The 24,825-nt window shown below is 48.8% G+C and overlaps 1 protein-coding gene and 1 long non-coding RNA gene across 2 annotated transcripts in view; one reads left to right on the plus strand and one right to left on the minus strand.

The window, feature by feature from the left end:
* The window catches only part of LOC142585988 (protein Wnt-16-like), a 277,621-nt gene that overhangs the window by 40,568 nt on the left and 212,228 nt on the right, over positions 1–24,825 (minus strand). The gene's annotated exons all lie outside the window — the stretch shown is intronic.
* LOC142585989 (uncharacterized) lies at positions 4,736–8,954 on the plus strand. The gene is made up of 2 exons (XR_012829168.1): positions 4,736–4,883; positions 8,827–8,954. It is a non-coding gene; the product is annotated as an uncharacterized LOC142585989 (long non-coding RNA).

Below are 24,825 nucleotides of genomic sequence, written 5' to 3' on the forward strand. Positions count from 1 at the left end.
CCCGCTACCTTTCGCTGCCTCCTCTGACTCGGTCACGTCCGTAATGTGCACCGTTGAATTTTCATCACCGGCTGTTGCTGTCAATGCGGCGCAGGAACGAATGCACTCGGCATCGACGTGACCGAAACGCTGGCAGTGTGAGCAACGCGGCACCTTGCACTCGCGACGCACATGTCCCGAACCATATCAGCGCAGGCACTGCATAGGCCGACCTGGTGCAAACAGCGCTAGTTCACAGGCGACGCGAATCTGGTGTGCGAATCTCTTGAGCTTAAGGAGCACCGTCCGCATTGTCGAACCTTTCTCGTTCACTCCCTCCACACGCCAGCGCTCCCGAGTAACCTCGGTCACTTTGCCAAACGCCGCCAACGCCGTACGCACGTAGAGGTGTGCCACGCCGTGTAGCAACCAAAGAAGCCTCGCCTGCTGCTCCTGCGGGTCGATGACGAGACAGCGTCGTCCCTTTACCTCAAGTTCTTTCAATCTAGCCAACCGCTTCGTCACCTCCGGGCTGTTTAGTGTCACGGCTCACACGTGGTTGATCTGCTAGGCACCCAAAGCCACAACGTCAGGGAGCAGCCGTTCCTTGTGCAAAGCGTCCCGGAAATCTTCGACCCTGAAAGGTCGCGCTCGAACATCTCCGTGCAAGAACAATGTGTCTAAAACGATGCGTCCTGTTGACAAATGCGGCAAAATAATCTCAAAAGCCTTGTCGATTTCAGCTACAATCCTGTTACCGCGTCCCGGGTGGGCCGCTGAGACCACTCGTGAAGAGCCCGACATTCCGCGTCCGCTCACCTCGGTGGCTGCATTGGACGCATGCGTCGACAGGCGATGTGAAACACCCTTATGAATTTATCGCAGGCATGCCAGTGCCTTGAGACGTTTGGCGCGTTTCTATTTGGCGACCTCGACAAGCTCAATCGTTGCAATTAGTAGCAATTGTGCGTGTTCACAGCGTCTTCTACATTCGAAGAGCATGAATTCCTCTGAATTTTACGACAACGAAGGTATATAAAGCGTAATAAACAAAGCCACAAGAAGGTCTGAATCAACAAGCACGAAGGTCAGACCAATCCATGTACTTCCCATCATTGCCATAGTGGGTCAACTACTGCAGCGCCAGAGTTCCCTCTCGTATGAGGAAACTCTATGGCTCGAGCGTCGTCGTCTTCCACAGCTGGCTCCATTGCCGCTCATCACTCCAGCGTAGAATTTCAGTCCTCTTCTGTCGTAGTAGTGAGGAGGCCGCGTTTAAGGGGGTATGAGCTCGCTGTCTTACGTGACGGACACATTCAATAGCAGGAGAGATACGCGAATGCGTGTGCATCGCTGACGCCGGCCACGTCGGGACGCAGTTGAGACTTGGCTATGTCATAAAACGCATGCGCTGTCGGTGTTTTGTTTCATGACATTGTCATTAAACTGTCATTCTCAATATTCCGTGGAATAATTTTGTAAAGAATGTAAAACAAGGTATGCGTCCGTGCAGGGCCTGCGCGGTTGTGGTTCAGAATGATTATTCGCCAAGCATTGTGCACATGCGAGGCGATGTAACTGTTCAAACGAGCTTCTCGTATTTCCTTTGTGCCACACCCCCATGTCGTGTACCAAAGCGATAATCCGCGACGCGGGGCCCTTAACGCTATCGCGTTAGTACATGACAGGAGTGTGGCACAAAGGAAGGACGACCCGACAAGCTCGTTTGAACACTTACGCAGCGTCGTAACAACACTTGCACAGCGTCGGACGCCGTAACTAGGCGTGACCCCCCACAAATGCAGTGCAGGAGCTGCCGCGCTTGTCTCCATGCTCACCCGCAACAGCAACGACAGTAGAAGGATGAGGTGGGGAGAATGTTAGCGAGGGAATAGAGAGAGAGAGAAAGAGGAGGCAGTCATAGAGAAATAAATTCTACAAGAGGGGATCCTCGGCGAAAACTGGCAACAGGAAATACGTCACGCTAATATTAATGCCGACCGTTTGCTGCCGCGAGCATCGAAAAAAAAAAAAAGAGTGCGTGAAATGAGGTTAACAGAAATTGTTTCATTTCTTTTATTCTTTCCCGAGAAAACTAAAAATATCTGCGTATAAATTAAATCAAACTTTGCGGCTTTCTTCTGTCGCCTAGCGACAGGCGAATCGGCGAATGACGAGCCAGATGCGTGCGTCATTTGTCAGACACCGCCGAAGCGACCAAGACCGGCTGCGCATCTGAACGTTGCCCTGTTCGGCGACCTGTCTGCCTGTTTTTATATTTTTGCATTTAACCTGATTTGGTGGGCTCCCGGCGAATTCTGGCGTTCCTACTGAACTTCGACATGGCACCACTGCACTATTGGACTACGGCAAGGTAAGAAATTTTGTTCGACAATCTGCAACGCATTTCAAGCAATTAAGCTTGCGGCACGGATCCTAGCCTTGTGACGCAGTTAGCGAAAAACAGCTCGGCCATCATGGCACAGTTAAGCTGAATTAATGACTCGTACTGCGATATGTTTACGATGCTTTCTATGAGCCCAACATTATTTTAACTTCTTTCGGCAGTTTTTCTTGGGCACACTGGTCGCACAGGGCGCTGTGACGCAGTTTCGCGTGCAATGAATCTTGCTGGGACAAGTTCGTGGGGCTTTCTCTAACCCCCAAACATTATTGTAACTAATTTAGTTACTTTTTTGGCGTACTTTTCAAGCGAAGTGGCCGCGCTGGATTTGTGACGCGGTTAGCAAAAAGCATCCCGGCCCTAGTATGCCGTTTCGCGCTTTAATGCACTGACAAGACAACTGTGTGGTGCTTTCTCTGACGCCCAACATTGTTGAAAATTAATTTTGGTACTTTTTTGTTGCGTATGAGGCACGCTCACCACGCCTGGCCTTGTGAGGCTGTTAGCGAAGACCAGCTAAGCTGTATGGCGCAGTTCTTTCGAGTGTGTTGTATCTTACTGGGACAAGTTCGTAACGCTTTCTCTGACCCCCAACATTATTGTAATTAATTTCGTTGAATTTTCGGATAATTTTGAGCCACACTTGCCGCGCCTGTCGTGACGCAACGAAAAGGAGCTCGGCCATGGTGACAAAGTTAGTTTGGTGTGTACTGAATCTTACTGCGACAAGTCTGCGCCAATTTTTACGGCCCCGCAACAAACCTTCTTTCGGTACTCACGCTTGTCAATTGCCATGGGTGATAACACGGTAGTGTGTTGCTTGCGCCGGCAGAATGCGCAAGAGATAACGCCAAGGAGCTCGAACACCAGGAACTCATAGCTCGAAAAATCTGTCTTCTGAACGACTGAAGACAGGCTTTGCACCCACGCATTTAAATTGAGTGCGAGTAGAAGGAATTCTGCGAGCGTCTAGCATGGTCTGTTGGAGGGCCTGTGTTGTGGCCACCTCTGTGTATTCGTAGCGTATGTACTATCGGCGTCGACCGTAGCCAAGTTCTATTGGAAACGCGCAGTATCCCGTGTATTCGTGCTCTTAAAGTGCACGAAATAAGTTCCGGGAAGAGGGCAATGCTTGTAATTAGGATGTTTTCGTGGTAAGTACGGTACTGTCTGGGATGAGCCGGGTATTTTCTACGCCATGTATGCAAAAGCGAACTGCTTTTGTTTGTAATGCCGCCCGGTCACCACTTTCGCACGTTTCGCCCCTACGCGCATTATTCGTATATAACAAAGTGACACTTCCGGTAATTTAATTTTTTCAGCTGACGTCGTCCGGTGGAGCTTCGTACGGGAACTACTGCCGCTTACCTGGTGCCACAACGTTTGTTGGATGCACAAAAAGCCCGCGACGAGCATTTATATAGAATAAAATAAAATTTTCCTCATTTCACGAGGCGTCTTGCGTCTTTATGAAATTGCACGTGGCACATATTCGACAGAGGCTTGTAAAGATCGTTCGCAATCATTTTTACTTAATAATAAAACGATCTCGCACGATAACCAGGCGCTGTAGAGCAGTAGAAGCAAAAAAAAAAAAAAAAGACGCGTCGATCAGCGTAGCCGGCGTAACGCGCACCAGCTTGCGTTGAAATCACGCGCACCCAAAACCGAAACCGTACAGTCGCGATCAATTTGATGGTGATCGCTCGAGCTGCGACCGGCGGGCCTTCCAAGCAGCATAGCGGCCGATTTTGGAACTGCGAAGATGAAAATTGCGCTACCTTCTTCCCCTTTTACGCTCGTCCAGGCTGCAACCGTCACCCCCAAGACTAAATCGCCGCATTTTTGTGCTTGTTACCCTTTCATGGCAATGAAGTGTGTGCGTCCCTGCCCCATGCATACATTGGCTAACAATGACGCCTCTGTGCAATAGCTGATAAGGCAGTCGAAATTAATTCGGAGGTTATCTCCTGAAGGGTGACGAAAAGCTGCGAGTTGCCAGACGGGAGTGACAGCTGCTCAGCGAACAGCAAAAGAGAGAGAGGGAAGCTATCTGATGGTTCCCTCATAGAGAAAGAAATTCAACAAGAGGGGACACTCTTCAAAAACTGGCAACAGGAAATACGTCACGCCTAGTTTCAACAACATCCGTTAGTTGACTCGAGCATCAGAAAAAAAAGAATGTGAAATAAACTTCCAGACAACGTTTCATTTTTTTTTATTTCTTCCCACTAAAAGTGAAAAAGTTTTGCGTGTAAATGAACTTATACTTTGCAACTTTTTGTTGCGTTGCCTAGCAACAAGCTAGCGGTACGCCAGACACGCGTGCATACGTCATTCGCCTGAGCGAGGCCGGTTGTACGTGCGAAGCTCGCGTGCTCGGCGACCCGTCTGTTTTGGATATAGCCCATGTTTTTTGGGCTCCCGGCCTTCTCTATGCTTTTCTTGCGTATCGTCTGCATTTCGACACGGCACCACTGCACTACTGGACTACGGCAAGGTGAAAAATTGTGTTTGACAATGTGCGGCGCATTTTAAGCACATTTAGGCTTAGTTCGAGTGGCGCAGTTAGTGAAAAACAGCTCCGCCGACCTGGCGCAGTTAAATTGAGTTAATGCCTCGTCCTGGAAGATGTTTGCGACGCTTTCTATGAGCCCCAACATTACTGTAACTTATTTCAGTAGTTTTTGGACACGCTTGCCGCGCCCGGCTTATTGACGCAGTAAGCGAAAACCGGCTCGGCCGTGTGACGCATTTGCGCGTGTATGTACAGGCGCTCTCAGAATAATTCGGAACGCAACACACGCGGCCGCTCGCCGACGGAGCGCGCCCGTGGAAAAAGTAGTACCATGGTCTGCGCGTGCGCGGTCTCCCTAGCGAGCAGGGTTGGCTCCCTAGTGCATCTAGTTTGGGTTGCGTTGCTTCAAAACGGTAGCCCTAGGTGCCCCTTAACGTTTTGTCAAGGGGGCTGGGCCGATGGTGTCCGTGACAAGCTGTGTCTGCGCATGCACTCGCGTTGGAGCATAAGCGCTCGTGTCTGCATGGTCGGGTGCTTGGGCGCCTTTGTTTTTCATTTTTCATGTGGGCCGTATTTATCATTTGCTCAAAATATTTATGGTAGGTGACCGTGACTAGCGCTGGCAAAGGGCGGCGTTTGCGTCTGATGCAACCGTGATGATATCGGCGGCTCGATTGATAAAGAGATACGAACATATTTAAACAATGACAGTTACGCGAATTCCGCCCTATTACAATCGAGGCAACATGCCGAAAAAAGTGCCGATGAATGTGCGGAGAAATATAATTAAGCTCATTTCACAAGATATACCTCAACGTGAGATATGCCGCCTCACAGGAAAGTCTATAAGTGCGGTCAACCGAATAATCCAAGCATACAGGGATGAAGATGGCCGACTCAAAGATGCAGCACGATCGGGACGACACCGATGCATGTTGCAAGAGTCCGACCTTCTGATTGTTGCTGCAGCCGTTGCCGATCCTTTTTAGAGCACCCGCCAGATCAAGACAGCCCTCAACCTGCAAGCCAGTGAGGAAACAATTAGAAGGCTCATGCGAGAGGCTGGTCTTCGTGGATTTGTCGCGGCACAAAAGCCACACATTACGGAGTGCCAAGAACGCCGGCGCCTTGGGTTTGGCAGGGCATATGAGCGCTGGACGACTGTGAAGAATGGAAGGAAGTCATATTCTCAGATGAATCGACATTTTCATCTAGATGGGATTAAGAGCGCCGGGTATGGAGACCATACAACTGCAGGTATTTTCCTTTTCATTCTGACCTTTTAAGCACAAATTCTTCGGACGCGCAAGAGGTCTTTCATCTGAAAAGACCATTATCCATTGCCTCCTTTTCGTGTAGATATGAGCCTGAGTATGTTTCCGAGATCTACAACAGCGGCCACTCTGCCCTCAACGTTTGGGGAGCAATTAGCAAAGAGGGCCTCGGTCCGACAATCCGGCTGTCCCCATTGTTCACAGTTGAAGTTTACAGCGAAATTCAGGACTTCCACCTATTGCCATACGCTCTTGACGGGCCATTTAAAGATGGCTGCTACTTGTTCCAACAAGACCTGAGCCGGTGCACATGGCCAGAGCTGTGGAAAAACTTCTTAAAAATGTGGTGTTCGCGTTCTTTACTTGCCTCCGAAAGGTGCAGACTTCAATGTTATTAACGTGTGGGGCACGATGAAGGAAAGTTTATCCAAGCTGAATCTTGGAGGGGCAAGTGCCGACGAGCTCTGGCTCGCCATAACGCGCGAGTGGAAGGGCTTTGGTGAGAGGAGGGACTTCGTAGATGCGCTCTGCGAGTCAATTCCACGCTGCCTACAAGCTGCGCTTCGCGTGGACATCGCGAGATGTTGATAGCAGAACATGACAAGCGCTTTAGACGAAACAAAGTTACGTTTCGATTCTTTTTGTTTTCTGTGGAGAAAATGAACCCAGTGTTCTTCCTGTTATTTATATTTACTATGTTCTCCTTATTATATTTTTTCATTCAGCTCGCACAGCCTACCCTTGATTATCATTGTATATCCCCTCTGAGCAAAAGAAAATGAGTATGAAAATGAATATCTACACCAACAAACGCCGACACGCGATCAATACGTAAGAATACTCGCTTCCAATGATCCAGTTTCCGTGATTGATTGGCGCACAATATATGCGAACCACGTAATGTGGTGCGCCAATAAATGACTGGAGTCGTGAAGAGTTCATTAAAATGCCCTTCGAATGGATGGATGGATGGATAAAACTTTACTGGATCTATTTAAATGTGGTTGGGCCCCTAGACGTCCGGGAGCCCCCTGGCGGACATCTCTAGGCAAGCACGGTCCACCAGCCAGAGCTGGTCATGCGAGCAAGTGGCCCGAAGAGCGGCCTCCCACGAGGAAAAGGAATGAGGTGGCCTCCTGTGCATGAAACTGGCCTTGAGGAACGTGCCGCGTTATTTCATTTTGTAAACTCTTTTATTGCCACTATCGCAGACACAACCTTTAAGAGGGGTCATGTATAAGTGGAAATTGTCCTCGTTTTACGAAGCCATTAGTACCACGGAGCGGGAGATAATTTATTAAGAACTAATACTTCGCAGGACAGGCTAACACGGTTGAAAAAATAGCGCAGCGAGGTCGTTGTAGCCAAGCCGCCTCACTAGCACGTAATCACGCAAAGCATTGCTATTATCTCCCACACGGGATGCAGACCATGGCGGGAATACGCTGCACGGCGTCCACAAGCCTTTATTTATAGATTATGGTGCATGCTGCGCTACAGACATTCATTCGCCCAGCCTCCCCTGCACAATGCTAAAGGGCACCTAGCGCTAACTTTTTGGAGCAAGACAACGCCAATCTAGAAACACTAGGGAGCGAAACTTGCTCGCTAGGGAGACTGCGCATGCGCAGACCTTGCCTGTATTTATCCGCCGGCGCGCTCCGCCGACGAGCAGCTGCGTGTCCGACTTTCCGAATTATTCTGGGGGCACCTGTACATACATGCGTGTACTACGTCGTAGCGCCTAAGACAGACAAGTTTTCGCGCATTCTGTGGCACCCAACAATATTGTAACTAGCGTCGTTATATTTGGGGTAGTTTAGAAGCACGGTTGCCGCGCCCGGCTTATTGACGCAGTTAGCGAAAAGCAGCTCGGCTGTGTGCCGCAGTTAGTTTCGCGTGTACTGAATCTTACTGGTAGAAGTTCGTGACGCATTCTCTGACCCGAAAAAGTATTGTAATTTCTTTGGTAACTTTTTGGGATATCTTGAGGCTTGCTCGCCTGGGGTTGTGAAGGTGTTAGCAAAAAAGCAAGCCGGCCATAGTGGGTTTTGCGTGTACTGAACTTTAGTGGGACAAGTTTGTGACGCATTTTATAGCCCTGCAACAACATATGCGTTATTTTGGTACTCACGCTTCTCGAAAACGCGACGAGCGATTGCCGAGAGTGGTAACACGGGAGTGTTGCATGCGCCAGCAGGACGCGTAAAAGATAACACGAAGGAGCTCAAGAACATGACATTTACGTATTCTGAGCAACTGAAAACAGGCTTTGCACCCACGAGTCTGACTTGAGTGCGATTAGAAGGCATTCTGCGAGCGTGTAACATGGTCTGGCTGAGCCTGTGTGTGTACTTCGCGTACCATCGTGTCGACTGAGGCCAAGTTGTTTTGGAAACGCGCAATCACCCGTGTATTTGTGCACTTAAAGTGCAGGAAATAATGCCCGGGAAAGGAGGGGTGCTTGAAAATCGGATGTTCAGATTTTATGGCATTGTTTGGGAGGAGTCTTTGCTGCGAAATGTACGTAAAAGTGAATTTATCTCTAATGCCGCTCATTCACCACTTACGCACGTTTCGCCTCTACACGAAATACTCCTGTTAGGTCAATATACCAAAATGATACATGCTTGTAATTTACTTTATTTCAGCTGATGGCATCCGGTGGAGCATCGTACGGCAACGACTGCTGCTTACCTGGTGCCACAACTTTGGATGAATGCAGAAGCCTGGAACGAGCATTTATATAGAGCAAAATAAACATTTCATCATTTCAGAAGACGTCTTTCGTTTTCTTTATGAAATTGCACCTGACAGATTCGGTGCAGTCTTGTAAAGGTCAATCGCAATCATTTCTACTTAATAATGAAACGATTCCACGTCAAGGCCACGCGAGGTTCAGCAGAAGCGGAAAAAAAAAATGAATGCCGCGCCGAGCAGCGGAGCCGGCGCGGCGTGTACCAACTGGTGTTCAAAACGCGCGCGCCCAAAACCGAAACCGGAAGAAGTCAACAACATCCGCTTGGTGTGCCACAGTCAATTCGGCCGCTGGGCTCTATGGGAGTGTCCGCTCTTGTTGAAATTTTTCTCTATGGTTCCCTCTTGACTGACGGTGATGACGTAACGTGGCGCTGCTCCTAGTTTCGGTCGCCGCTCGAGCGATCACCTTCAAATTGATCACGACTGTAAGTGTGGTTCAGGTATTAACGCCGGCAGCTTGGTGCGCTGCAGTCAATTCGGCCGCTTGGCTCTATGGGTGTCCGCTCTTGTTGAGTCCTTTCCCTATGAGGCAGTCTTGTGAGCGACAAGGCAAAAACCAGAACGGCGCCGAAGCCTGCACTTAGTTATAGTGAACTAGAACGCATTCTAGTGGCGCGACCGAAGCGTGATCCCCTTGCTTGCCCCACTTATGGCGAAGTAGCGGCGGCGCTGTCATCGCCCACTCTTCCCATTTCGTTTGCTGTGCGATATGGCCGGCGTTACTTTTTCCGTGTGGTGTGCTTGTTTATCCTCGTGAAACGGCTAAAATAGAAGCGTCTAAACCATTGTTACGCACAAGGTTGCACAACTGTGATATGCGCGTATGTAACAAAGTTGTAAGTTATCTCTTTTTGAAACCCGGAAAGACGAAGAACGACGACATCTATTGGAGCGTAACCTCCATCGCCTCCACAGGCCGCTGGACACCAATCGCGCTGTGCGCGAGTTGCACCTTGAACCGCATTTTATTGTGGAAGACTACGCGTGTACCACCAATGGTGTTGAAGTACGAATGCTAAGGGGAACGCTACGCTTGTCCATAATGCAGTTCCGACGATTTTGCCCAACCTGCATGCATATGTGACACGAAAAACTCCGGCTCCGCAAAGCGGCGTTAATTGCCATTAATTGTCCTAGCTATTACAATTTTGCCAAGAGCGTCATTGGATCAAACGTTCAAGAGTAATTTGTAAGCTTGCTTTTGACAGTTGAAGACCAGACTGCTAGTTCGTACAAGCAGCAGCAGTTGACTTGTTGCTTCGTGAGGGAGATCTTGAAGGCGCCGAAGGTTCGCTTTATAGCAGCTCTCTGACTGTACCGGACCACCCACACATTATTCAATGCAGTGACTCAAGAGTTACTTATTATGTGGCAGGCTTTGTCGCAAGGGAATGTGCACTGAAAACAAAGTGTAGTGCATGCATGAACTAGCTTCTGCTGCCTGATTCAGATGGAAAGTGCTTAAATGTTGCCGTTTTCAAGAAACCTTGCAACTTCGCTGGTCTTCTCTACCCTTCACTGAAGCTTTCCGTGTTCATCAGGGAACCAGAAGACATCTTCACTGGCTACTTTAGTAAATCGAGACAGCATTGTGGATCTGTTGGCAGTCATCAACAGGAGCAGCATTAGTGGTGTTGGTTGTGTTGAACACTGCAAGGTATTAACCGCGAAGTTTATCAGTTTTTTACGTCGTCACACGAATGCATTTCTACATCAAAGGTCTGAATAAGTCTCATGATGAGAAACGAATTGCATGGCAGTAACTGAAGTTAAGTCGATTATAAATGGCTGCAGTGCCATAAATGTATGCCGCCATTCTTGTGCCTATTCTAACGCACTGTATTAATTTTAGAATTAATGTGGAAATAAGAAACTGTTTTTGTACAATGTGAATAAATAACATGTGCTTTTGTTCCTACGTCTGATGACCGCAAGATGGGAGAAATGGGAAACAAGATGTGTACAATAAAGTGTTGCACTTCTTCAATACCACCCTTAAACCCAACGTAGAGTGAGCTCCCAAAACATTCGCGTAGTGTATTGGCATTATGTATTCAAAACTAGTCCCTTTTGTCGCGCCTACGACAAGTTGTCATGCCTGGGCAGCGGTGGCAGCAACGGAGCAGCGGGTAAAAAGCTGGCAGAGAAAGAGTGATCATGAAATCACTGCCTACTCATTGTACATCGAAGTGAGTTGCAGTTTTTAACATGTGGACATGCAAACTTAAAGCGATACTAAGATCTTTTTTTGTTCGGGTAGTGTTTTACACGCCAACCCGGCCAGTTACGTGCACGGAACTGCTGAAATAAAGGGACGGTACAGTGTGCACGTATCCAGTCACTTTTCACAGAGAACAGAAAATGTGAGAAAAATAATAGGTCTAACGAAATATGATAGAATGGTGCGCCTATTCGTACGTGGCGCGCCTCCGAGCGTGCTCAGAAGCAGACAGCGGTGCCGGTTACTGTAACAGCTCCTGAAGTAATCAGCCAGGCTGGTTTAAATATACTTCAGGCACCTCCCATTAACGAGCGCATCCGGGCGGATACGCTTTCCTTACGAACAGCTGAACAACTATAGCTGAAATACACTGAAATCGCTAAGCCAACGCGCCCCATTTTTGTTCCTAGCTTCGTACTGATACACTGGATCGACCCGCCAACATTTCTTCGTTCTGTGCGCGTATATGGACGTTTTTTTGTTGTTGTTTCCTTCCGAAGTGCCGGCTAGCGAGAGTTTCTCGTAAGAAACCCCGTTCGGAATAATGCTGCGCCGCTGCAGGCTGCCGTGCGGCCGGCGGCATTTGTCAAGAGGGGTCACTCCACACTGAAAGGCCCGCTCCTAGGAAGCCGTTCGCGCCACTAGAAAGCCTTCTAGTTCACTGTAACTTAGTACCGAGGAGACGAAGGCTCGCATAAAGCTTCGAGAGGAGCAAGAACAACAAACACAAGCGGAGCAGGCAAGGTAACATTTCACATCATGTCACGACTGTCGTATGTCCTCAATAGGGAGTTTTAGAATAGGGGCACCAAACGTTTTGGTTTGGGGCCCCAGAGAAATAGCGTCGAAGCCACTGCGCATGCGCGAGACGCAAACTGCGTTTGGGTTTTGCGTTGGGAACGCTATTTCACCGATTTAGCGGGAGCCCAAATAGCGACTCCAAAAGCTTTGCGTCAACAAACATGGCGGCACCCATCGAAGCGACGGCTCCAACCTAGCACCAAACTGGGTTCGATTCGTGGTAACGTGTAAAGTTCGCAAGCTAGGAGAAGTGACTGCGGTTATCGCTTTCTCTCAACTAGCGTCTGTTACGAAGATTGATTCATTAGACGCCGCTGATTCCGAATTTGATTGTGGATTTTATGGCTTGTAGGCCTAACACCGCTAAGCTTGGCTGGTGAAGGCACGTAAAGTTGGTTTGGTCAAAACTAAGCGCAACTAATTGTTCGCTACTTACAGAATAACCTCTAAATTGTAATGAAATGTGAATATAATCAAGTCAAAATTACTATTCCTATCATAAAATGGTATATTTTATTTAATTATTTCTAATAGCTTGTCTTCTGAATAGGGCTTCGCAAACGCGAAGCCCTATTCTAAATCTCTTCACTCTTGCATGCCCCAACGCTGACACCCGCAAAGCTCTTTGGGGCCCCAAACTATTGGGGCCCCTATTCTAAAACTCTCTCATGTCAATATATCACCGCTAAATAACGTCAATGAACGCAAACAGCAGACAAAGCTTCCTTACATCTATTCCCACAGTGCGTGAGATGTGCATGTCCTTTTTGGTAATTCTTTAATGAATTAATGTACTTATTTCCCATAAAACGAATTCTATGGTAGGTTTCTGGGTAATAAGTTGCGCACAGGGAACTTGACTAGCCGAATTTAACGATTACTTTGTTTACTCGGTAACGCTCACTGTAATTCGATTACATTCTTCAATAGCTACACACATGTAAGTATTACTTTCTTGCCGGCACGATTAAGCTGTTACAAGCAACGCAGTTTTGAAAACGCCAATTTGGCGGGAACTACAATAGAATGAGCGAGATCATGCCACAAAGCAGCCTCACTGATGCGAATGTTCAGACAGCTCAGTATTTGTGTCTTCACCTTAACAGGCTCCCCCGGATGCTGGCCAACGAATTCAACCAGTGCCGGCATGTCCCGATGGCGACGGCCACTTAGGACGTTAGTGCCTGAAAATCATCCACCGACGATCTTTTTTCAGCTTCTATCTGGCCCAATTGAGAGCGTCTTCTCCAAGTCCCAGTAACAGTGGAAGGCCGCGCTCCACGAGGCACCTGCTGCGTAACGAGTCCTGTGCACCATGCGTCGGTATGGTACGAAACCGACCGACCTCCAGCGCGCACATCGAGCGAGCTTTCAATGTCGCTGCTCACGTATTCACAACAAAATCGAGGAAAGGAGACCGACGAAATTTTCTAAACCTACTTGTTCATGAAGGTAAGCAATGTGTGAAAGCCTGCAGAGGACGCACTGAAAGTGGAGTTCGTTGAGTGCAGTGTATCTGTGCAATGTCTTGTGCCTGGTGATCCCTCGGAGCAAAGAAGGCTTCACCGGCAGACGTGCAGCTGTCTCGTGTGCTGATCGTTCACTCGAGGCGAATGAATCAGCGTCACCTGAGTCTTACGGACAAGCAGTCATGTTCGATATCTTCGGCTTTTCAAACACCCAGAAGTGACAGGCGAGATGAGTGCCCGCCCGGACTGTGACTGGACCCATGGCGCCGACGGTGACGCGTAAACAATAGAGAGTTTTAGATTAGGGGATGCAAGCGGCTTGCGTCCCCTAATCGAAAACTCTCTAATCACAGCTCACTTCAAGACGACAAAGTCACCCTCCGACTACCGCGAATCTGCCGATCCTGGCAGATTGACCGTCATGAAAAGGCCAATACTTGATGACATGGTCATTCCCGATGAATCCCGGGAAAAGGACGTCAATGGCAGGTTCACCAGTTTGCCACGTCGTTGCCTCGTATTGTGCAACGTTGGGACAAGGGAGCCGGCAAAGGGGGTAGGAGTTGGTCAAAATGAGTGGGGCGTTGGAGTCAGGAGGTTGTGAACGGTTCGGCGTTCGTGATTGACCAGTGAATTCCCTCGACGAGTGAAAGAGGGATGTAAACGGCATAAAAAGCGGGCCAGGTCTGCTGTGAGAAAGAGGGTCGGCCATGCAAAGACTTTAGCATGTAGCGTTCTCTGAGAGTGAGGTGGAGCCGATTTTGTAAAACTCGATCACGTACATTTGTTTATAAACCTTTGCTCATCTCTGAAACTTGGCTCGGCACCTTTCTTTCTCCCCGCACCTCGCACGGCACCATCAGTGGAACCTTCGTGGCCGCACGGACCCCGGCTTCACAACAGTGGCTGGCAGTTTACGGGATCAGTCGGCGTTGGCTACACCGGTGTGATGAGTGCTACGTGTTTGCTTCTCTTTTCGTCACTCGTTAGTGCAGGCAGTCGGCGATGGCGTTCAATGTTCTTAGAGCGAAGCTTCCTTTGCCTCTTCTTTCGACCTGCCCACTGGTGCTGCTGTTGTCCTGCACGCCGTTAACTCTGGCCGCGTCGGGACGTGGTTGAGACGTGGCCATGCCACAAATAAAAGGCATACGCTGTCGGTGTTTTGTTTCATGAGATTTGTTTATGAGCTGTCATCCTCAAAATTCCAAGGAATACCTTTGTAAAGAATGTTAGGTAAGATCTGAGCCACGTGGAGGGCCTGCCTCGTTGTGGTTCAGAACGATTTCCGCATATTCTCTGCGACAAGCGGCCCTTCACGCTGTCGCGGTAATACATGACAGAAGTAGCTCGTCGCAATATTTACGCCGCATCGCATGTACAACATTGCCCTCTGGACGCCGTCATTAAGCGGGACCCCTCACAAATGCTGTGCAGTGGCAGCGGCGCTTGTATCCGTGCTCACCCGCAAGAGCAACGACAGTAGAGGGAGGAGTTGGGGAGAACGTTAGTGAGGGAATAGAGAGAGAGAGAGGAGGCAGTTTTGTGAGCTACAACGCTAGAACCCAGAATGGCGCCGAAGCGTACGTACGTGCACTTAGTGCCGACGAGACGAGGGCTCGCCTAAAGCGTCGAGCGGGGAAAGAACAAACACAAGCGGAGCAGGCAAGGATAACGTTTCACACCCCGTCACGGCTGTCGTATGCCGTCAATATATCACCGCCAAATAACGTCAATGTACGCAAACAGCAGACAAAGCTTCGTTTACATCGATCCCCACAGTGCGTGGGATCTGCATATCTTTTTTTTTTGTCTCGTAGACCAAGAATATAGTGTCTCGCGGGCTGAATTACTAGTGGGGAAGAAACACAGGGTGCACTGTAAGCACGGATAAGTTGAAATCCAAGAACTCGTCCAAAATCGTGAGCAGATGGGCATTTCGGTTGGTCCTGCGCAAGGCAAAAGGTAACAAATATAGCTTTTACAGAATGAGGCGGGGAGTTGCGGTGAGCCCAGCAAAATTATGTTGTAAGGAAGGAGCGCTGAGAAATTCTTCAATCTCCTGATGCTAGCGATAAGGAAGACCTAGCTAGTGTCTGATGTTTGCTCTTCATGTCGCCAGAACTCTCTCTAGTACAAGTAAGCAGATGCTAGGAGAGTTAGTCTTTTCTAGTGGGCACTTCGCTGGAAATTTACCTTCTTTAAATAGCGAATTCCAGTTTTAGGGAAGGGTGAATTTTTAACGCAAACAAGTTCGCTGTGGAGAAATTCAAAGTGCAGGACCTCCTTTAAATTTTCTAGGAGTTGGGAATTTCCGCCAACTCCGGAAAAACGAAAGAAGCAGTTCTTGACGTCACGAAGGCAGATGTGGCGGTCGAGGAAGCTGACGAGGCTTGGGAAACCATCGTTGGAAGAAAGCAAAAGGCAGAGGAGCGCGAGAGGGGCGAGCAGTAGGCAGCGCAACGGCACGTTCTTAGGATGGCAGAGCTTGAGCGGAAAAGTCAGACATTTATATGGCACGACGTCAGCTTCGTACCTTCAGGGCAGGCGAGGATATAGTCAATTTCCTCGCCGGTTTTGAGTGCGTGATAATTAAGACGGTGTCATCCGGGACGTGTTTCGTGAGCTGCATGTCCGATCAGAAAGCGCGAGACTACGACAGGGCTCATGGCGTAGCACTTCAGGCCGACTTCGAAGGCAAAAAAAGTAAGAGAGCGGCAGAATTCGCCGAGGGTTACTGCACGCGCCGAAGTTTCCGCAGTAATCCGCGACGATCAGAGAGAAGCGACAAAGTGGGATTTGGTGCCGGGAAGCAGAAGGGTAACTAGTCTTTCCGTGGGAATGTTAAACCGCAGAATTCAAATTTCCCCGGCACGCATCAGGTGAGAGAATATGACGCAGCTAAAGTAGCGCAAGAAACGAAGGCGCCCGCTGACGGTGTACGCACGTCGGAGGCGCGGAAGAGAGTTGTTCGTTACAACTGCGGAGAAAAAGGCCACATGGGCAGGTGCTGTGAGAAGCGGGCGGTATTTGCCACAATTTAGGACTCCGATAAGAACCTGCAGCTGTTGAAGCCGTATATGCTACAGCTTTCAGTGAGCAACCAGGTGTGTAAGGAGGCGGCAATTTCGACCAGCCTGCCAAAGAAAGTCAGCTATTGCTCTTCGAATAGATCGGAGCAAACGCTGACGGAACGAGGCGAATCCTTCTCCGATATCGGAGCTTTCAGGGCAAATGCATGGGAGGAGACTGTGAGGCTGATAGGCGTATCCCCTATCGAGCAGCGGTCAGAGGACCACGGAACAATTCCCGAGGCTGCTGCGCGCAGTGACGAGCCAAACATGCCGGAGGCGAGGGGAAAGCACTTGCCGAAGAGAGCGGCGGTTTTCCCGCACAAGAAACGGAGGGCCCGTTCGGCCAAATGTGCACGGAGGCGGCAAGTTCGCCCAGCGTGCCAGAAAAAGTCACCTATGGCTGTTCGGATAGGTCAGAATAGGTGGCGAAGAAAAGGCGTCCAAGATGAGAAAGGAGGACGCGATCGATGCGCCAAGGCGATAGAGGCAAATGCGCGAAGGTCCAGCCGGAGACGGCGAAAAAGCGAAGCGATCGGCGTGACGCACGTCGCAAGAAGGAGAGTTTCGCGAAGATTCAGGCGTAGTAACCGCCGCCTAACCGCACTGCGTGCATCTCATTGTAAGCAGAGGGACAAAGGGAAGCAAAGAACAAATGGTCCTGTAGGTTGCTACAAGAGCCGGTCAATCACAGGGGGCAAAGAAAGGCCTAGCACCTAAGGAGACAGAGCGCGCGGAGGTCTGTAAATGTACCCCTCTCCCAGTACTTGGAGGCTGCTGTCCTAAAGTTGAAGCTACGAGGTGCGTCAGGCAAATGAGCAGCTTTTGTCTTCTTCGAGACCGCACCTTGCGAAGACCCCGGAACGCGCGACCTTCTCGAGCTCCTCCGAAAGGGTACGTTTGAGGCCTGAGAATACAAAAAGACGGGTTGCAAATAGTTTTGTTCTTTTGTACTCAGTTTGTAGGACATTGGTTGCGCGCTGAACATTTGATAAGCCTAAGGAACACCACAATTTTTTGTTAGGTTGTTAGCCTTTTTGGCTCAGGTTAGATCCACATTTTCAAGTGGAAAGTTTACGTGACACGTGTAGAATTGCAACGTAAACGTGGTCAGTGTTGCATACAGTGTGGTGCATACAGTTTGGAAGTTGCGCAACCTGATAAGTTATGATTTTACGGGAGTTAATAACGAGTCGTGCTTTATTTGACAGGAGTGCTTTTTTGGAGGTACGTTTTGTAGATTGAGTTCATGAGCTTTCATTTCTTTGATAATATTACATTTTTTGAACGTTTAAGTTTTAGGAGCTCTTGTTAGACAGGGGGGCATCCTTAGTCTCTCCTGCTCGTGGTATGGCAGATATATTTAGTTAGTTTGATGTTTACTTTCATGGAAACGTAACGGTTGAACGCTCGAGAAAGGAAAGTGTCAGTGTTTTCTTTCTTAGTTACACGGAGATGTAGGCTGAAGATAAAATGCCTTAGTGTAAACTTGATTGCGACTTGTTTGGAGTTAGCAGGATATTTTAAAGTATTTGAATATTTCTCAGATTTGTTGATTTATTTTAATCACGCTGCGTCGTACTATGTAAAGGTATGGTAAATATGGCGACCTGCTCGGAAAGAGCGCAGCTTTACAGTAGCACAATTTAGAAGTGCGCTCGAAGTAAGGCGGAATAACTAAGGCTTTCTGAGCCAATTTAGCTACGTGACAAGGGTTGTACATCGCTTTCCCTTTTGTTTATTTCGCAATTTGGCATTATGTAATGATCATGCGGCTATCTTGTGCTAAATGTTACGGATACGAATTAATCAAGTCCTGTTCTCCCTTCGCCTTCCCGATCTGTGGAAGCTCTAATTCATGATTACTTAGCTTCATTACATGAACCCCATTGGTGTCTATTTGCGCAGACACACAGCTGGAGATTTCTTGGTACTTGTACGGATCAACGTGCACCTTGCGTTTCAGAGTTTTCTTTAGAAAGGGGGTTATCAGATCATTTGAACTTGTGCAGTCTGGTGATGAGAGTGGCTTGCATGTGGCGCTTGCGGCATTGTGTCTGACTGACAACGGTCGCTTCTTTGGCCAGAAGACCTTCATTCTTGGAAGCTGCCGCCGCATGGCTTTAAGCAATGCAGGCATCAAGCCGGCCGAGTTGCATCGAAAAACTCTGCCTCCCTATGCACCATCTAACGGCAGGGGTGCCTGGTGATCCCTCGGAGGAAAGGATGCTTCACCGGTAGACGCGCAGCCGTCTGGGCTGTTGTTCACGCTTCATCGTTCACTCGAGGCGAATGAATCAGCGTCACCTAAGTCTTATGGACAACCAGTCATGCTCCATAGCTTCGGCTTTTCGAACGCCCAGAAGTGACAGGCGATACGAGCGCCCGCCCGGACTACGACTGGACCCACGGCGGTGACGCGTAAACAATTAGGCCTAACTTCAAGACGACAACGCCGCCCTCCGATTACCGCGATGGCCTGCACCCCGATCCTGACAGACTGACCGTGACGAAGAGGCCACTAATTGATGACATGGTCATTGTCGAGGAATGCCGGGGAAAGGACCTCAACGGCGGATTCACCAGTATGCCACGTGGTTGCCTCGTAATGTGCAACGTTGGAAACAAGAGCCGGCAAAGGGGGTAAGAGTTCGGCAAAAAGAGTCGGCCGTTGGGGAAAGGAGGTTGTGGACGGTTCGGCGTTCGTGCATCAAGACGGCAAGTTGGGCCAGTTGGTTGGGATTCATATTGAGGGTTCGTTACAGCGCAATACAAGACAAGGACAAAAAGGTATAGAACGACGACACGGCGCCGTGTCGTCCTTTTATAACTTTTTGTCCTTGTCTTGTGTTGCGCTGTAACGAACCCTCAATATGAATCGGCGCTCGTGATTGGCCAGTGGATTCCCTCGACGAGTGAAAGAGGGAAATAAACGGCATAAATAGCTGATCTGGACTGCTGTGACAGAAAAGGTCGGCCATGCAAAGACTGGAGTGTAGCGTTCTCCGAGATTGAGATGGAGCCGAGTTTGTAAAACTCGATCATGCACATTTGCTTATAAACCTTTGCTCATCTCTTAAACGCCGCACGGGACCTTTCTTTCTCCCCGCACTTCGCACGGCACCATCAGTGGAACCTTCGTGGCCACACGGAACCCCGACTTCACAACAAATATTAATGGAAGTTCAAAGGAAGGTAACGTAGGAGTAATCGATTATTCTTGAGTAATTCCTTTCGTGAAGCCAGTAATTCACACCTATAATCAATTACATTTTTGAATGAAGTAATTTCATTCGGTTGCTTTTTTTTCTGCGACGTGTACAAGTGTGCCTTTCATTGCGCAATGCCGACACACGACCGCGCGGGCATTCTCTCGCCAAGTGTGCGGGTTCATCTTGTTCAGCCCGGCCTTGAGGACTTCCCCGGGTCTCGGGAATCCGGATCGGCGAGACGTCCCGTTCCCTGCTGCTCACACGGCCCGTCGCATCGGCCGTCGGCCACCCCAGTCGTTCAGCGAAGTTGCGTTGCCGTTCACTCTTCATGCGTTCGAACTCGGCTATGTCGTGGAGTAGGTCGCCGAAGTAATCCTGTGACTACCCATCAACATTGTGCTCAAGGCGCGCTAATCAAGTCCACTGATAATCTGCTCTAGAGAGTAAAAAAAAGTCGAGGTTCTCTTCTGTGCAAGGTCGCGCCTTGGTGTGAAAATACGCTACCGTCATTACCTGCCTTTATTGTGTCCTTTGTTGCATTTGGCGCCAAAGCTCCGCTGATCGCAGTTGGCTGAAGAACACGTGCCGGAAACGCCGTTAGAAATCGCCCACGTGCTTATCTCAGGCCGTCTTATTCGAAAGTAGTCTCTCACTGCACCAACCACGTGGTTTCTTGCTACTCTCAGACGCAACTCTTCCGGCCGAGCAGCGTCGTCACCGTTTTCAGCTTCCCAAGCCAGTCTTGCACCCGCAGCGTCTCCTTGACCGTTCAAGTCGGTTATGCCCTTCAAGTCAGGCATAACTTGAAATGTCTGCACAACTTCCGGCACGCCCCTGCACGATACTTTGCCTCTGCAATATGATAGCACCGAGGCGATCCTTCTCAACTATGATCTTCAGCAGGTAGCGCAGTGACAGCTCGCTGCCGTCATCGCCTTGTGCACTGTCAGCGTCTTCCATAGTTTTTACGCTAGGCCTACTCGAACTTTGACTCCGACCTTCGACACACAGCAGCTTGTCACAGCTCACTGCTCAGTTCAACATGCATACAGAGTTCACTCACGTTCTCCGGAGTCTTCACTAGCGTCTGGTATCCCTCTTCTGATAACTGTTAGCCTATCAACTGGTAAAACACACAGAAATGCTATTTATTCACACGGTGATCAGCACGCTGCTGCTTGCTCCCACCACGCTCACCTTCGCTTCCTCGTCTTCCTCTTCTGGTACTGTTCATCGTCCTTTTTTTTTCATTACGCAGTACATTGTTGAAAATGACGAGTTTACAAAGTAAAGAAGCCGTTTTAAGCCAGAAGGACGAAGTTTAGGCAAATCCATGTACATGCCATTATTCCTATGCTGGCTCAACCGCTCCCATTGAAGCTCCCTTAGACACTAGCACCAGGGTTTCCGCTAGTAATCAATAATGACCGGAAGTTGAAAATTGTCATTTAGGCGTATATAGGCGTTAAATACTATCGCTTCTGCATATATAGGCTGAATTCATAATTACCTCAGCAGCGTATTCCAGGACATATTTTCGACCTTTTTTGAACAGTCAGCTGACAAATCCCGTGATTTGAGAAAGTTCATTTTATTTCCTTCTTCGAAAGAAGTAGGACAAGAATCACCATTTGAATAGATTTACGGGAAAGCTGGGTGATTCGGCACTGTGAGAAAGGCTATGAAAGGAATGACAAAACAGCACCATCTCAAGGCTTTCCGACTTTAAGTTGTGCCTTCTTTCAGTCAGCATTAGTTTTTATGCGGAAAAAGAAAGCTCAACGTTCACTGAAGTTAGCTCGATGCTCTAATTGCATCTGTAATCTTGGAATGTTCACCGCTCAGAACTTTGGACACCTCCTTTGGTACAGAAAATCCGGGATGTCTGTCGAAGACAGATTTAAGCTTCAAGATAACCCTGTAAGCAATTGGGGACGGTGGCCAACTTTTTTTGAACGCCCAAAATTAGCTCAACACTACAAGTCAGAGTGGCGCCCGAACTTTTAGGTTTCTGTATGCTTTCTGCTAGGAAAGTACAATGAGCGGACAAGTATGCCAAGTCAGATTCAAGGGTATCGTGGTGTAGAACAGTCTGGGCCCCTCTCACAGCAACGCTCTTGTCTGATGCAAAGTTGGTAATAACAGCCTAACATCGGCGAAGTGATTGTTGTAGTAGTCCACTGCCTTCAGCCAAATTCCTCACCGCGGGTAACAACGGGCTCTGGTGGAAGAGGTACATCTAGCAACCGTTCCTTAAAGGCGCGATCGTGCGAATGCGCCTTAAGGAACACTGCCTCGCATGCGTTGCACCTGTTCGGTAACAGAACTCAACGACTTTCTCAGCTCTTCAGAAACCCGATGAATCTCATGGACAAGACAAGTGACAGGCAAGACAAGGCAAGACAAGACAATCCTTCTGGATAAAAGATCTTGAGAAATGCAGCAGCCTTGTGCATATTAGCTGCTGCATTTGTGTAGAGCAGCAGTACCCGGTCGTCGTGGGCTCCGGATGGGTAAAGTACGCTCAAGGACGAGTTCATAAAATGGGCAGTGGTATCGCCGCTCGTTTATTTTTTTTTTCAGTTGTTTCTAGCATACCAAGAAAGGTGTTGTTTGCTGTTCTTCATTCAGTTTTCGAACTGTACAACATGTCCAAGTAGACTTCCGGTCGCATCTGTTGTCTCGTCCGCTGAAATCCATATGCATGATTCGCCGAGTTTTCAGATTCTTTTTTTCTAACGTCTCCTCGTACATTGGTCACAGGTACTGCTTGCGAGGAGTGGACTCTCGTGGCATATTTTACTTGCTGTACTTGTGCAAATAATCCTTGAATGTCTTGTTTTCGATCTTAGCCCAAGGGATGTTAGCAGCGAATAATGCTTCGCATACGTCTGCGCCGAATTCACTTCTCTATCCATGAGCAATAGTTTCAGACAAGAACGACTGCCTCGACATTGACGGCTGGTTTTGCAGAGAGCTGGCTTGATGAAACGTTGTTTTCTCGTGCTGCTCCAGCTGACACCTTTTTCACATGGTGCCCTGCGAGAAGAAAAGAGGGAATCGCGCTATGCAGGTGCCTTGTACACGTGGAACTTTCTTGGTGCGCGTGTACGTGTGTACCGCGCGGCCCTTCAAAAACGCCCAGGAAAGGGCGAAGCTGGCCAGTAGTGCGAGCCCAAGCATGCACTTTGAAGTCGACATGCTTACACCTGTATCCGACCCAGAACGCGCCGCACATTTCCTGTTGCAAGCGAGTTCACCGATGCTGATGTAAAAATAACCAAGCAATGAATCTGAGTGTCAGTTAAATGTCCACAAAATGTACGTTATGTGCGCAGATTCAGGGGTTATTCAAGTTGGCAGTGGCGTAAGCATTGTTGGAAGGTTTGTGTCTATGCGTGCCTCAGGGAGTTGACGTCAGACGCAAAATATAGTTCATCTTTCAAATGTCTTCTCATCTGCTTTCCGCATGGTTGGCAAAATACCATTTCTCCATCGACGGAGTAGCACAGCGAGCCACGGGTCCATTGCCGGACAAGGACGCTTTTCGACGTCTTTCTCTTCAATATTGCTCGGCAGAATTCCGACAGCTTCCAATGAAACTGACGTGCAGGCTGTAGTGACTGCAGGCTGCAGCACTAGCCTAGCCTCGCTTTGGCTCACTAGGGTACACTCTAGCCTCGCTCACGTGACAGCCATGCTGCACTACTCTCGACACCAAGCGACGGAGATCTTCCAGGGGAGCCCACTGGCGAACGATCTTTAATTTTTATTCGTAATGTTTGACACGGTTATATTCAAATGTTATCAGAGTATAGTGAGCCCGTAAGTACACAGATTTATTTGCAATATGTTTTAGCAGAAAGGCGCTCAAAGCGCGAAAGAAAAAAAAAACATCACTAGCACGCCATGCACGTACTGTAGTTTATATCGCCACACTAAGTGCTTCTTGTTTTCCTCTAGATCAATATCCTATCTAAAGGACCCCTGAAATGGTTCGGTCAAATTTTGTAGATGCGTAGCGTAGGGTACAGCTAAAGTTAATCATTCGCATCACAATTTGTGTAACGCGTCTCATATTAATATGTTACGGACGATTACAAGTTACCCTACTCCATAGCCATGCATTTTCTCCTCAACTCGTTCGCCGAGTCATCGGGGCTAAGCTCCGCCTTCACTGGCTCTACGTCATGATGGCACGTCGTGTCATCTACTTCCGGTTTTCTAGGAGTGAGCGCGCGAAACTTTTCCAACCTCTCCACCAGATGCTTGGCAGTCGACCCCAAGCGAGATCTATCGAAGCAGCGTGTGTTGCGAGCATTCTGTCGCAGTGTCGAACGTCTCTGGTATTCCGGTAACCACAGGCGAGCTGGGCATTTCGACGGAAAAGGTATAGGCATAAACTCAATCTGATGAATGAACTTTAGCGTAGACGTACGTGAGCGGCCTGATCGGTCTACACGGTCCATCCACCTGTTCGCGCAGAGCTTAACCCGCCAAACAAAGAGCTAATATTGCTCTAACAAAGAGTAAAACATTTAAACATTTACGAAAACAACGTGTTATCGATTGCGATCCTGCGAAATATTTACACCAGCAGCAAAGAAGAATATGCTTCTTTACTGCTATACTGTGTTTGATTGGGCACTGTGCCACCAGGTGACTGCACCGTGCAAACCATTCACATTTGCGCTTCTGCTCATCCCGTCAAAACGACACAGTCAAACGGCCTGGCCCTGTCCCCTTGCCCTTGCGTTTACCCTAATACCAGACTCGCGAAACGCTATTGCGTTAGTAATCTTCCGGTGTAAAGTGACGGCTGCAAACGCGCAAATCCTAGCGCCGATCGGACAGCAGCAGTCCGATGTGCTGAAGCCACTCCACTCGTCTGCTGCCTTGCAGAGGGATACGATGTCGCAGTTTGACATATTGCCATCGCGACGTTTGCAGCCCACAACGCAACAAAGGCAAATCATAGTGCTCGCGAAAAGGCTAAGAATGACACTGACCGCGGAGCTCTCGTCAAAACGAAGCACGTTGTAATGCAAGCAGACGACAGTTGCTGTGTGCCGGAAGTGCTTAAGTGTACTGAGAAATTGTTCTTGTGCATTCTCATTCT

The sequence above is a fragment of the Dermacentor variabilis genome, chromosome 6 (genome assembly GCF_050947875.1).
Source record: "Dermacentor variabilis isolate Ectoservices chromosome 6, ASM5094787v1, whole genome shotgun sequence".
In the NCBI taxonomy this organism is placed as follows: Eukaryota; Metazoa; Arthropoda; class Arachnida; order Ixodida; family Ixodidae; genus Dermacentor; species Dermacentor variabilis.